This window comes from Varroa destructor, unplaced genomic scaffold (genome assembly GCF_002443255.2).
Source record: "Varroa destructor unplaced genomic scaffold, Vdes_3.0 BEIS01000004.1, whole genome shotgun sequence".
Classification (NCBI taxonomy): domain Eukaryota; kingdom Metazoa; phylum Arthropoda; class Arachnida; order Mesostigmata; family Varroidae; genus Varroa; species Varroa destructor.
Window position 1 is genome coordinate 33,478,407 of NW_019211457.1, and position 15,604 is coordinate 33,494,010.

Below are 15,604 nucleotides of genomic sequence, written 5' to 3' on the forward strand. Positions count from 1 at the left end.
CAAGTTCGATGCGTAACTCCCACGAAGTACTACGTTAATGATCGTGGTAGTCGTTATGGTATATACTATCTCCCCACTGGCGCCAGTTCCACTGGACTACATAACAGTCATGCTGGCTGTCACCGATACTAATACCGATGATGATAAAGGCAAACAACTTACCTATATGAGAGTACGCATACCAAAAATGTATTGATTACGCTGCCTGTCTCGACGTACTGTATTTGGGTACCGCACGTTGGCAGCGTAAGCAACATTCGTGGGCGGAGCGGTTTATCTCTTTCCCGCGTAGCTCCTGTTAGCGAAAAAAAAAGTCTTTCCCAAAGGAGAAATCAAGCTTACATCATCCTCTATTTCCGAGCACATCTCTTTTGCTAAAAAAGAACTGAAGTTAGTGTTATTTTTATTTTTTGTCATTGTTGAGGTGTTTTTTCTGCTTTTGTCGTCCGCGGTGACGTCCGCCTGTTTCTGAGAAGGAGTTAAGGTCGAGGGTAGCGATAACTGCTTTCTCCCTGCTAACAAACGCTCTCTTCGACCTAATGGGAAGCGTCTGCACATGAGACAGGAACGCACGACGCCAGCCAGCGAGTCAGCAAGCTAACATCGAGTACTATCAGCACCAGCAAGCAGCCGCCGCAGGAGCAGCAGAAGATTGCTCAGGCTGTTTCGGTTTAGTCCGATGCGACCCATTCGCCTGTTTGCCCGCCTACCCGGCTGACGACGGTCGCTGGTGCCCCGGTTCTTCGTTTCTCTGATTTAGCTTTTCTTAGCTTGATAGACGCACCAAGCGAACATGGATAGAACGAACGAACGAACACGAGAGAAACGTACAAAAGAGAGAGAGGGAGAGATAAAGAGGCCAAGCAAGCGAGATACTCGCACGCAAACTATGGCAGGACTTGAGCTCCTGGGGCGTCGTCTCTGATGAAATGCGCGGGCGCTTCGTATTCTGTACGTGTGTGTGCGTATCTGCCGCTCGACGTCTGTGGTACTTTTGTGGTGCTTTTCAGCACCATGTGCTGCTGCTGTTGTTGTTGTTTCTGCTTCCGCTGCTGTTTTTGCTGAGAGGCGGTGGAGGGGTGCCGTTTTCTGCTTTCAGCATGTGACGCTGCTCAAGAAGTTCTCTCTCACAAGCAGTAGACAACACTTACTAGCTTCTACTAAACTGCGCTTACTAACCGTTCGTAGTTAGCGTGAGGTCCTGCTGCCGGTTAGCTCCGTATAATAGTTAGTGTCTATAATGGTGTGGTGTAATTTAGTACCATGTAAATAAAGCTACATGACGTCAACTCAGGATCGCTGATGTCCACTATAAAAATTAATAATCGTTTTTTAATCGTTGGACAGCGCTGTTTTTTTTGGTACCACACAATAGTGCCACGCAGCTTATTGGCACTCTAATAGCAAGAAAGAAGACGGCCAGCCATATAGTGTATACCTGTTGCTGCAATGTCCGCTGACTAAAATTTGTTTGAAGGGTCGCATTCGCGTGTGGGTCTCTCTGTCGGAGACATGGCTAACGTAGCGGCGGTGTTTCTTATAGTAAATAAACGGTGTCCTGTTTAAATTCTGAGGTTGATCTATTGGATATACATGTACCTGTAACTATGCTAGCGACTAAACTCTTGTCCGGTATCTTTTTTGTGTGATCTTTGGTGTTTGTGCTATTGTTGTTAAAGTGTGAAGAGTGACGAAGTCGTGCCAAAATTATATCGGATACCTACTATATACAGAATACATCTTGTGCATCTAGCAATGGAGGACGATTAAAACGAATCTGCTAGCCAAGGTTAGGTCATAATAAAACAACCAAATTCTACTAGTTGACTTATATATATATATATATATATATATCAGTGGAAATGAAGTATTTGGTTACAGTTGGTATCGTTCTTATTTTTATGAGCAGTTTTGCCTATTGATCCATATAGCTCTGTTGTGGTGTCAAACGTCGTTCGTGCGCCTATTTACGGGCACTAATCTTAGCAGTCTCTCTGGAAACTGCATTGAGGTGGGCGCATATTCGTGACGTTGGAGCAATGCACCGACAACAGGGTAACCCATGGCGGCTCCGCTACGCTGGTCGTCACCCCATCTCTTCAAAGTTGCCCCGACAAGGCAGTTTTGCTGGAGACCCGTGGACGAGAGTGCAGCAGAGCTTTCAGAGCAGCAACTTTTCAGTGGCTTGCCACCACCGTCGAAGCCACTACAAGCACCACCGCCGCTGTCGGTGCTCCTGTGGAAAAGACTGCTAGTAGCTTTGTTGATAGAGTGTGAGAAATAGCTGCTTTTCCGGCTTAGCCAGCGAGAGAACTTGTTTATTTCGCGTCGACACGCTGCTGGCTCTTTTGGTTTCCCGCTGCTGCTGCTACCGCTGCCGCAAACAATCTTTGCTGGTATTGTTCCTGCCGGCGCCATTCGCCACGGCGCTTCGGTTTCGTAGCGGCCTGGCGCGCTAAGCGTCGTAAAACATGGAACGGCTGCAGAGAGATGCTGTGTGCGGGTTAATTTGTCATAAGCGACATTAACTGCTAACCGCTAGAAATGGAGGCAGTAATGGTGGCAGTAGCAGCAACAGCAGTTATTGGAGTAACTACAGTAACAATGGTGGTGGCAGCACAAGTAACCAATCGGACGAGTCAGGAGACGCAGGACAGCTATGCTAGCAACAGGGCCGGCGGCAGGCATACCACTTTAAGAGAAGCAAGTCGTGTATCCCTTCGGCTACGAGGAGTCCTACAGGCACATACGTAATACATAGCAGCAGTAACAACAATAGCAGCAGCAGACTTATGTAGGCAAGCGTGGTGCGGCCCGGCGCTGCTGTTATTGCTCTTACCGTGCTGTTATAGCTATTCTACATTTACCAGGATTATTATCACTCTGCTGCCACTAGTGCAGCGGGATTTGCGTCACGACCCTGGTGGTCTGCCTTGCTAAGTCTGCTACTGCTGATGTCGTTGTCGCGGAAAAACATTGTTGTCTTGTTGTCATTGTTATGAGCAGCGGCTCATCACGCGTAGCAGCCAAATGTACAAAGAAGTCCGCAGGCAAGCGGAGTTATTTTGTCAAAAATCGGGCGTGCAGGTACCGAGATGCTGGGACTCGACGACGGAGCGATGATCCAAGCGCTATAGCCTGTGTCAGTTTGGCAGAGATAATAATAATAATAATAATAAAAGCTGCGCTAATAGTCGTACTAGTAAAAGTGATACGATGTGTCGAAACATGGAACGAGTTACCAGAAGCTGCCGGACCGCGAATGCTGTTGTCGACCCCGGCGACGTCACGAACGCCAAGAAAAAGAGAAGACGATGAACCAACAGGCCGTAAAGAGAAACAGCCAGAGAGAAAGTCAATTCAGCTTCGTAAATGTTCATCCCTGTATGTAAAAGATGCGCGTGCACACGAACGCAAGAAGCGTAAGGATCACCGCAAGAGTTTAACAACGCAGGATATATCGTGTATTATTAACAACTATATGCACGCCACTGTCTGCGCTGATGGTAGAATGTATGTGTTAGAGACAAGCGCCTTCCTTTCCGTTCATGTCATGCATATACAGTACCCATATTCGAGGCAGATTCGCCTTCATTTTGCTTTGCCACTAATATTTCACAACTGAAACTATATGTATATATATATACATGTATAGATACAGTTCCAGCTGAGTGCATTAAATATTAAGTGAGACCAAAAGGCAAGTTTCAGGTTCTCCGTTTTCTACCGGTTGTATGAAGTATGCGCCGTTCCCTAATTACATGTACACACTGAACTGTCTCTCTGTATATGCGTACGTTCATACATCATCGCACCGTTGGACTTTGTGATAAGGCTATAGAACCTAAACGTGTATTATCCCTTTCCGATCTTCTATAAACCTAAATTATAGCTTCTAGCTATACATCTGCTAATCAGCAGGTGCTAACTATATAAGCCAAGCAATAAACCTGCAGCACCCTATATCAAACGGCCAAAACGTTTCGAGTAGACGACGGCCATCTGTTTAACGCGACATTAACAGTTTGAAAGTCAATGCTTCTTCACAACTCTACTCTGGACAGCACCCTAATAGCGTCGTGCGCATGATGGCCGACGACGGTTCAGGTGGATGTGCACATATTTGTCTATGCATTTATTCCGTATATGACCCTAGATGATCGATGCTTAGTTACCCTGAAGTGTACAAATATTTTCTAGTCGTGACTGCGCCGCGTTAACTGGACAGAGGAGAACAGTAGAGCGACGTAGCGGCTTTATAGTGGCTGATATATGACTGCGCAAATCTTGTAAATACGGTGGAGTTAAAGAGGCGATGAAGGTCGTGGTGGCAGTGCTTACTCGACCATTGCATCTTAGTTTGCCCCTGTCGCTTTCGCTTGTGCTGCCGTACGACTTGAATTACCGGTAACAGCGACAGCAGGTTGTAGTATTAGCCAAGTGGATGAAATGCCAGTCATCGGCGTACTACTGCAGCCGTACTTGCTAACTGAGTCCAGCTTTTGGTTGGTCTAGTGCGTTAGCCGTCTACGTCCTAAACCGCATTCGGCTGCCCTGGAAAAAGGCTTTCCACCGGCAGCAATAGAGGTTGCTGCATCTTCTATTGTTGCTATTGGTGGTGCCGAGAGCTCCTGTTCGTGGCTGGCAGCAGAAAGTAAACAGACGCCTCATGCATCACTCGGCCAGCCCCGTTCAACCGGCACCCTTGACAGCCGCCACCTGCCCCTTGCGACACCCTCACGGTCCCTCAACTAACCTCTTTCTCTACCACCAAACACCACCCCACATCTACCGTATCCCATCAATGGTGTCGCTGCTAACAGTCACAGCGGTGGCAGAGTCGTGGGTTCGGTTTGTAGATGTTATAGCAGGAGACGCAGAAACTAGCGGGGGTGGAGGGAACAGTCAACGTTAGCTGGTTATCCGCATGAAAAGTTGCCCCCTCTACAAGCTCCACTATGGCTTGGGCCGGCGAGGGCGCTTGTGTCGTGACGCGAGACGTCCCATGAAGAGCGACCCCCTAAGCACAAGGTGTTTGCTCCGTCTATTTGCGAGAGATAGTCCTCAAGCACCCAGCCCAACCCTGCATGCGCCTCACACAAGTCGCTTGATCACGTGTAGGCTTTCAATGTACCGTAGCCCACTTGCTAGGGAAGAGGCGTAGCCATAGGTTGCTGCTAGTAAAGACCAGAGCACCCAGAACACAGGTGGAATATAGAGTGACCTGCGAAGTCATGGGGGTAGAAGCTCAGTCTAACGAAAAATAAACATGCTCTAACGGATATTAGCCGCAAACTCCCCAGCACGAGCTACGGTTGCTGCTGTTGCATCGCATTGACTGCTCTTTGTTAGATGCTCTGTTGGTCGCTTACCGCCGCCACTTGTCCAGGGACGTATATACCCGCGCCTGCTGGAAGTTTTGCCGGTCCTTTGGCACGTCCATGCATCATAATGTGCACAGAATAGTTAGTAAAGCCGGCACGCAAGTAGGCGGGTGGGTAGTCTGGCGGATACGTCCGAATCTGGACAACGGAGACACAAGCACGCCCATGCAGGTGGAATTTGCTGCGGTAGAAGCAATAACAGAAATAACAATATAAGCCGGAAGAGCGGCAGCAGTAAAAGCAATACACATCCGTACGCATTTTGGCGCGCCTTACCTATTTAATCGACTTAAGACTGTTCCCACAAAAATCGAAATAGATAGTCCTGGCTTTTCTCGCTCCCTTCGCTCAAAGAACATTTACACGATACATATGTACCCATTAAAGTATTTATTTTTAGTGCTGTTTATTTATTTGACACCTTGTACGATTAAATAGATTGCGTTATTTCCGCCGTTCGTCCTCTGTTAGTATGGATGCGGTCGGTGTTGTGCATGCGTACCACCTGTCTTAGGTAAACAACATAACGGCCTTAGCATGCAGAGGACGATCCGTACTCCGTGCCACATCGTTAGACGACTATCCGATTAACTACCGCCCCTGCTGTTGTGCTTGTCGTTCATCTCCCACTAGTAGCAGCCGCCCCATACACCGTCATTTGTCCAAATCACACTGGTCTTCGCGTAATTCTACCAGGTTCTGCCGATAAGTTTGGCGATTGGGTTGTGTAGTTACATTAGACGGGGGTAGGTATAGCAGGCCTTATGCTACCAACCAGATTACAGGTACATTGTACATTACGGTTATCACTGTTATTATTATCGACAGGAATGACGTGGTGGTTATCAGACACGCAGCTAAACCAGCTTCAGAAGAGACACAGAATGGCAAAATGGTTACTCGAAAAGGTAGGGGGCATGTACAGAGAAAGTACAGCTCGCCAAACCACAATAAGGACACAGGCCTGTGAAGTTGTATCTATATCTGTATATATGACCTAAAATAGTAACAGTTTGCAATCTCTCAACTGCTCCGTAGCGTGTCCTACGGCAGCGCATCTGTCTGCTATATTATCATCATGACACAGAGGCGTAGTCAGCACAAGGGAACTGTTAGGGTGCGGCCACAGCCTCCGCAGCAGTAAGGCAGCAAGACGAAACAGCCTGATAAGCGGGTAACCCACGTCTAGCGGCCGGCGCGCGGTAACCGGTGTTACCACATTGTCTTCTACATATAAGTCGGATACAGATTGTATTTAACGCGGTATATATGTGTAAATACGTAGTAGATGGCTGTAGTAGTAGTAGCAACTCTCAGTGGAACGCCAGGAAACATTGCACTCCCATATTTCTGCAGTGATTCGTTGCGATGGCTACTGCCATTGAGTGGCATCAATAGACCTATCTATTCTAATATAGATTGGTTGTGGTTTGCGATACTGTCGTGCCGAACGTCTATTTGCCGTACAAGGTCCAGCTAACGGAACTACGGTTACTGACGGAAAAAAGGAATTCATACCCAGACCTCACCAGTGAACCGCACAGGCACAAGTACAACAGAACGGTAACGTAAACAAACGACGGAGAGGTAAACCCAACGACTCCGTCCGTGGCTGTTACCGTAATTTGGAAAAAAGGGATAATAGCTATAGTGATAATGAACGCAAGTGTCACTGCCTGGTGAGGCCAAAACCAGATGACATTCTTGCATTCTTCTCCTCTATTAGCATATAAAACGTTTAATGTAAAACCTACCGCGGTTTAATACCATTGTAACCTTGTTTAGATAGCTATTTTTAGCCACCGATGGGGTTTCTGCCACGATTTCCGCTTAATTTTTGCACTACTGTGTAGTGTCTGGCCACCTTTCTCAACTCCGCTCGAGTTTACTGCGATGACGATCGGGTGACGGGTACGAGGAGTGACGAGAGGACGTAGAAGGACTGGCCACGTAATGGTGTGACATCTTCGGTAGCGAACAACGACGATAATGGATGACTGAATAGCTTGTATAAACTGCGCAAATCAGGATATTGTTTATAGATTACATTTATCCACGACATGGATATAGAAGTTTCATTGTAGGTTGTTAAGGCGAGGCTTGCTAAAAAAGGATAACAAGGATTCACATCTGACAGGTGGTGTAATCGGGACTGAATCGTACATTGTATTGGAGTTCCATCGGATCTGATGATTCAATAGGAGCACGGAACAAAGTCAGTTTCAATGAGTGTATCTCCATACTTTCCTCGTCTCCATATCCATAATAGCTAGTAGTTTTGTAAAAGCGTGCCATGTTTATATAATAGACAGGGCTGTTTCGTAATATATTCGTGTATTAAGAAACGGAAAATAAATTTATTCGACCCAAAATTTATCGTGACGAGCTTGCTGGAATTACGATTCCGGTCTGTAAAGTAAAGCCTTGCGCAGCTCAAAATTCCGATTTTATGTCTCTTGGGGCAGAAACTGTGGGTTCTGGGCCATAGAGGTTTATCAAGGTCTTAGCTACATAATTTAGCGTAGCAATATCATGGTTATATGTTGGCCGTTTCGCTTTCTTGTGTTGCTCGCGCTTTATTTTATGAAGACCCCATCTAGCACAGACTTCGCAGACAGAACTAGCACAGACTTCAATAGAAGAACATTACGCATAGTTGCATTTTATGTATAATCATATGTATAATACTACATGACTGGCAATTCTGTTAGCTGCTGCGCTTCCGGTTAAACTGATGTTTTCGGTAGCCATATAAATGTGTATGTATATGCATCAGCACGGACCACTCGTACCATTCATTCGTGGGAACAGGTCTGTCACGGGAGGGCTTTGCTTTTGTATGCCCGTGATTGAGTATGCGCCTGTGTGGATGAATGTGTGCGTATCTTTGTATCCTTCTTCGCGTGCAGTACCACACCGAGCTGCTAGCGTTCCTATATCATAACGGCTGCTGCCATCATCGCCGTTGGTGTCTTTTATCTCGTGGCATGTTTCCGCCATTATTTTTTCTCGGCTGCATAAAGATGAGAATGAACGAATGATTGCGCCTGATGATCTTGACACTACTGTTGCTGTTTCCTCTTGACTAGTGCGTACTGCCGTTGTACTATGCCATAAATCTATTGGAACGGTGCCCTCTCGTCGTTGGCATGGCTTTTTTGTGGTGCTAGCTGCGGGATCATTTGATGGTGGTTCTATCAATGACAATGCTGTCGAAACCTACGAGCTCACTCATGTCGCAAGTCACCTCGTCTGATGGTTCGTCTCGACACAATCCCATCCACTGTAGATTCAGTTCTACAATGGTGATAGTCTGTGCGTGTGTTAGAAAGGTCTTAGCAGAACACGACGCGATTCACAGCCATCGACTTAACCTGCAACTGCATTAAAAGCAGAGCTCGCTGCTTTATGGACAGAGTCATAATATAGAAATATAGGCGTGAACAAGCCAGAGAAATAGGCGACGTAATCCGCCTGCGGTAGCTCGTGCTGTCACATCTGCTGCTGTTAAGATGATATTGACCGCGGTCGCGGTCAATCGCAGCCGCATAAGAAGCGATGCGACTGCTTGAACTTTTCTGTATTATTACATCCTATCATGTCATCCATGGCTGTGGGTGCGCGCTAGTCTGAACGGTGCTGCTATTACCGCTCACTTGCCGGTCTTCTTGCTCGCCGTGCTGGTCCTAGAGGTTGATTGGAACGGACGGACCCTTCGTTTACATGTCTTACTCATCGTTGGCTACAACAGTATCTATATCCGCTTGTGTGTGTTAACTCTTCAGCCATAAAAGGGCGACCACGCAACGTTCCGTGATCAAGCAGCAACGCAGGCTCAGCTTCGAGTGACTCGCTTGACGTCGGCTTTGCTTTTGGTCACTTGCCTGAATCTTTGAGTCGTTTCATATTTGTTGGCGAGGACGGGGAAGCAGGGGTCATATGCACATCACTGTACATATGATAGTTGATGATGATAGAAGCACAATTCTTATAGCAATCGACGTTTTTTTCTATCCACATTCTGTGGCCCACCACCAAATCTGTCCAATCCGTCCAATTCGTTTCTGTACTCTTGCCTGTTACTTACAACAGCTGGTATCTACTAGGGACCTCGTCGATAGTCCGTAAATTCGAGATGCACGCCAAAGCAAGAAAGACGTCGTCTTTTACAAATCTATTATATGGGGGTCACATAGACAGACTAAAGTTCGCTCATTGCGTTTTCTCTACTAGTGTTTTCGTACCGACTGCCTATCTGAGACAATCGTTCTTTTAACAAAGCTTCGTGATCTACCCAGACAACACTAGCAAGAGAAATGACTGCGAGATTAGGAGAAATGATAGGAGCGGTTTAGCGGCTTCATTCGACTTCGACTTGAAAACGTTGAATTTGAATGTATTTCACAACCATTGCAGCAACTGCTGCTGTCGGAACCACTACCGTCACTACTGACTCAGTTGAAAGGGTTGCCCCCTCTATCTCTTTGAGGGAAGGGAGTAGTGATAGGAAGAGAGAAAGAAATAAGAGAGAGAGAGAGAGAGAGAAAGAGACTATGCGGAACAGACAAAACTAAGTAACACACTAGCTAGTGACTGAGGCGGCCGAGAGTGGCTGAAGCACGGATGAGTGAAAAACGGAGCGAAACCGAGGTGTACAAACGTACCCAGACGGCAAAAGGAAAAGGTATTTAACGGAGTAATTTATGGCTTCGCCCCTTCGTGTCCCTTGCTACCATCCAGAACGACCTGCGTAGCCTATTCGTCGATGTACTTAACTGTCAACCGTCGTCGAATGGAAACATTTGGCCGCTGTTGAGGTGAGTCCGCTATAACGCGACGGTGAAAGAAGCTTTTCCACACTCTCGTTGTTCCCTGTCTGTTCCTGGTTGGAGGGCACAGTTAGAAACGACGAGGCGTCGTGCGACGAAGTTTCAAGGCGAGGAGGAATGAACAAAGAAGAAAGGATCGAGAAGGTAAAAGGCAAAAAGACGCAGCTGGAAAGTATGGCCTCTCAGAGTAGCCCAAGCATCGCATCGTGGTGTCGCCTCCTGACGAGCAAGAAAGACGAATGGGGAAAAAAACGCGAGCCTAAACGAGAAACGTTTGTACTGTTCTCGTAACGTTTGTACGGTGGCAAGTGCAAACCAACTGAAACCTAGTAGAAGGAATAGCCACCGGCGCTGCTACTACTGCAGCCAAACAGGGGTAAACTGACAGACCCACTCACCCGCTGAACAGAGGTGCCGATTATCGACTGTCAATAGGTGTTGTAGGGACTATGGCTACCGTTACTGCTGCGGATGCTCGCTTTTAGCTTTCCTCCCTGATTTGTACTGCGCACTTTATCGTATTTCCGGCGTCTGGTGTGTCTCTGACGTTTAATGTCTAGGTCGCCTCTGTCCAACTTTAACAACGCAAACGCAAGATCTTGTTAGAATTCTTTAAAGTAAGTCACGTGAAAGAGATAATAGCTCAGGGTTCACTGTAATGTGTACCTAGTCTCTGACGAATTGAGGCAAACAATGGATATTGTACAGAGGATCACAGATGAGCGTTATACACACGGGATCTGTGACAATTGTGCGAAGGGTAGTAAATGACTGTCAATACTAAAGGCCGCCTCTGTATACATTAACATTATGATATATACTCCATATTACACGCATGCGATATTGCGTTTTTGTTTTGTTCGACTCAAGTGCTACTCATTATCGTTGTTGCTGGCATATGCTACTTGAAAGAACTCCTCACTTGAAGATCATATCAAATGCCGATGTCCATTTCTTTCGTTCTCCTTGTGCATTAGTTATAATACGATAAGTCAACAGGAACTTTCATTAATCGGGTAGATGTCGGTGTGCCCTACGCGCTACGACGGATGTATAAAAGTCGTCAGACCTCAAGGAGCAGCACAGAGAAGTCGAGTTATCTAAGGTGTCAGCTGAGTGCGACAGATTCGCGCTGATGATGACAATGAACAACTGCCATTAGACGGCACAAGTAGACAACTAACTATACGAAACAGGCTGTATGTATCCAGTCTTTTTAGAGATGCTGCATCACTAAAAGGATGCTGTTGTTCGTGTGCCGTGTTCTGCGAGTGGTTTTTGGAGAAATCAGAAAGGTCTGCCCAGAAGGGGATAGGAGGCATAACACCCCTTTGAACGAGGCAATGAACCGCATCAAAGCGAATATAATAATAGTGACAGAAATGGTCGTGGGGAACAGTTGAGTGCACATGCGTAAAGTTGGGTTGGAAAAAGGGTTGTTCGGGCACGAGCAGAAAAGGCGGAGCGTGTCCGGGGTAAAAAAGATCAACCAGAAACGGCAACACATCAGGTATCACAAAGCTGTTTGCGGTCAGTGACTCACTCAATTTTCGCTACTCCAAACGTATCGTGCAGTGCCGTTGGTTCTATAGTTTAGAGGCAAACGCTGTTGAACGAGAATTTTATACAGCGTACAAGCACAGGGGTAATTAAAAAAATGAACGATTACTCAAATGGCAGCTTTCTGCGCTACGAAGGCCTCAGAGCTTAACTATATATCATTGTAGTAGCAGTCAATGAGTAGAAATTGCAAGTGAGAGATACAGGAACAGGCATTGAAAGGGGTGACGGTAACGGCGGATATGCCACAAGTGTGTCATTAAGAAGGGGCAAGATGTGAGGACTATTCACCGGGTGTATACTTATATCAGTAGATTTTTACATTCTTCAGGCCAATATAGGTCAAATTAAAAATCCTTGGTTCATTTAGCGTGCTGGAAGCAAGCTGTGATTTTGTAGCATAATTACTGTTAGATTGAATATCCCTATGTAGCATTGCAACAGATGTCCATATGTAGGCTACGTTGTGGTTAGACTAACAGTTCGTGATTTGTTCTTACAGGTGAGTGGTCGTAGTTTTGGGACATTCTGTGCTGTGGTTACGATCCTGAAAATTCCCTTGCCTTGACACCATTTGGAGTGACGACAGTAGTGTGCTTACCTACTTAACCCCTGTGAAGGTTGACAGGCCAAAGACAGCCTAGCCTTTTGAGGTGATAGAAATGAACCTGCGATGGCACTACGGAGATCATCAGGCACGCCTGCCTTCGAGGATGCTTCCTTACGGTCGAAAGGGCTTGCATCGGTTGGACACACAGGGGGCATGCTTCTCGGTCGCTCTCGCTGATTAAACGTGCCCCCACACCAAAGGCTGGACAAAGGTGGTCCCTATTTTTTTTTTACAGGCTGCATTTCGACCTGGCCATATGGCGGTGTGCGCTTCTCTCTTGGAGGTCGGTAAAGAGGCAGTCTTCTCTGTCAGTCACCGTAGGTTGCTTAGCAGTATGCGGGCAAATGGTGCCTGCAAACTGACGGAACCACGCTCAGTTCATCTTGCTCACTTCTATTGTAAAGAGAGCAATAGAACACAGAGAAATAAGGAGTGGTTGTGTAGAAGCTGATGGACCGGTTAACTACGAGCGTGTCCTGGACAATAAACAGCACCGGTCCGTTTAGAGCCTTATCAGGTGTCTCCTGTAGTCTTCTCTTCCAACGCCTTAGTACAAACCAGGTACAAACACAAGCTGTTTAACTTGACTTGATGACATGAACAAATCAGACAGCGACGATAGTTATCAGTGACAGCAACCCTGACGGAAGCAAGAGTCTTGCGACCTTCAGTCGGTTGCTGCGACGCTACTGTTAATGTATCGCGCAGACTGTTTTTTGAGCAAGACAATTGCTTGGAGGCATGAGGATCGATAGGCTTTACCGACCCGCGACCGACTGTCGGCCAAAATTGCACAACATAAACAAGTAGGTTCCAAAAAGTAGTTCTTATTGGATAATCCTGCGTGACCCATACTGATAGCCGTAAGAGCCAAGTCTAATAAAAAATAAAAAAGCACCAGGCATTGGGCTCAGCCGCGAAACACAGAGACAGGTACATGTCATGTTTTTCAGCGGCTTTTTGCAACCTCCGCTTTTCATTTATCTGCTGCTAGTCCTGTTGTTCGTTCATGCTACTACCTCGACTCATTCTTTGAATTGTTTAAAACCATTCAAAGGTACCTTTGCTAGAGCCATTCGAGCTCTCCAGAGATTTCATACCATGTACGAAATCTTCTTCGGATAGCTGGATAACAGCAGATCGCGCGAATCACCAAATCAGAGAAGAGCCGGGCGGATCATCAGAGTGCGTGTAGTGCTTTCATGGTTTCACTGCTGAGTGGAGCGCGTTCTTCGCTCGAAATGGACGATAGGGTAGAAAGCTGTGACAGCGGAGCGACGGAGGATGGAACAATATTCGGATGCCCACCATATGCTTTGCGCCCTGCAAGAAGCAAGCATTACTGCCGGCGTAACAGAGCGGACGGCTGCGACAGGAAGTTGAGGTTTATAGCGGTCGTCTCTGGGGTGTGTACAGAGTCTGCTGTTGTGCCTTGTGTCCATTATGGACTTATGGTGCGCTCGACCGGGACTGTTAGGTTCAGAGAAAAAAAAAAAAGAAAGGGAGAGCTTCAGAGAACGGTCTAAGAGAGTATCTGTCGGTCTCGTGGCTCGTAGATGGTTGAGCTTAAACTGGTACAGCAGTGGACAGCGAAGAGTGATGGCAATGGTAGAACGAGTTCCAGGCTAAAAGTGTTTTGAAATTACGAGCGCTCCTTACCGCCAGCGACAGAGGGCACGAACGAACAAGCGTTGCTGTCCTGAGTGATCTAGTTTTGTCAGCGACCCCTTTAGCACACGCGCTCGTTCCTTTAGTTCAACTAAACCAAGAATACTGCATTTGACTTAGGATGGCTAGCCGCTATACTTTCGCCTCAGCTTGCCTCGGGTTTCACTTACTCTCGACGTTAATATTCATCTAATTAATTAATTTATTATATTATCGCCGAGAAAGACAGACGAAGGCGGCCAGCTCACAGGCAGTGGACAGCTACAGGGTTGGCTAGTAGAAGAACCAACGAACAAGCTGCCAAGAAAGGCAGTCCTTCCTGTTGCTGTTGACGTCCTGTCAAAAAGTCTCCATGGTTTATCGGAGGCGTTGTCAACAGTAGCTATGCCGGCAGTTTTAACAGCCTTCGTTCAGTTCACTTTCTTTCTCGCCTCCTTAGAGTTTCGACTCACCGCATCGTGTTGCGGCGCTGCCGTCGCTATTGGGACAGAATTGACGTCGGTGCTTTACAAACACGACAATTTAGGCTACTCAATGAACAGTCAGAGAAATGGCTCAGTGTAAATTAGAGCATCTGACTAGGGGTAAGCCACGCTGATCTGTACCATCGATTCTTTTTTGTTTGACAGGTAGACATCTACTGCATAATCATACAGAGCGAATTCGCTCTCTAGCACACGGTCGAACAACACGAAGATGCTAATATATTATCCAATGATGATGTGATCAGGCGAAAATATATTGCGCATTAGCAGTACTACTACTACGAGCGCTCAATAGTAGTACGCGTAATGAACTCCAGCAAAACGTATGTCCGCGTATCAGTGGCAGCAGTTTTTATATCTCGTTGAAAACTGTATACTATATCTCTTCATCTTTTTCCTCTCTCTACCTAACACAGTAGGTAAAGGATCACGTAGCTGCCTGTATTTATACATAGGGTCAGGATTTGTTCGGCGCTGTGCCGTATCTTTCTCATCTCCTCTTATCCTCTGCCATTCCCCCCTTCCGCTTCCTATCAATGCCTCCACTTGACACCCAACTGAACTGCTTGTATGTAAGCATGTTTACTTATAAACCTTACAACGTGTATCCTGAATGTTGTTTTTCGCACTCTTATCTGCGAGTAAAGACGAGAAGGAAAAGCGTTCGATACATACCAAGCCACGCCGCCAATCTTCCTGGGATCCCGCTATCCCGTCGCTGGCCACCGCAATCGAGAAGCGTCGCTAGCGGTGCTGCTATGAAAGCTGGTCGATATAATCGCACACCCGTCTGGTCGACAACTCGAGCGACCGGCGACAGACGATGGCTTCCCAATGGCTCAATTCCCTATCTTCAGTAGATAAGTAAATGATAGCGAAGTCATAAGATATTGCTTTTCCCTCGTTGCCCTTTGGGACTGTCGGCGCCCCTAGACGCCCCTATTTCCCATTGGTGGCCTTGTGGGGTAGAGATCTCGAGGGATCCCTATCATGGCCTCGTTCCTATGTTGCAAACGATCTCCGATCCACGTTCCAACAGAGCAAGCTAAAAGCGTTTGCTTTACTAGG

The 15,604-nt window shown here is 46.8% G+C and overlaps 1 protein-coding gene across 10 annotated transcripts in view; it reads left to right on the forward strand.

Moving 5' to 3' along the window:
- The window catches only part of LOC111248619 (latrophilin Cirl-like), a 451,353-nt gene that overhangs the window by 130,516 nt on the left and 305,233 nt on the right, over window positions 1-15,604 (forward strand). The window contains exon 1 of one of the 10 annotated variants that reach the window (XM_022801240.2): window positions 1,272-1,789. The exons of the other annotated variants lie outside the window; for them this stretch is intronic. The gene's annotated coding sequence lies outside the window, so the exon portion shown is untranslated. Of the gene's footprint in view, window positions 1-1,271; window positions 1,790-15,604 lie in introns of those variants that run through there. 10 annotated transcript variants of the gene reach the window in all.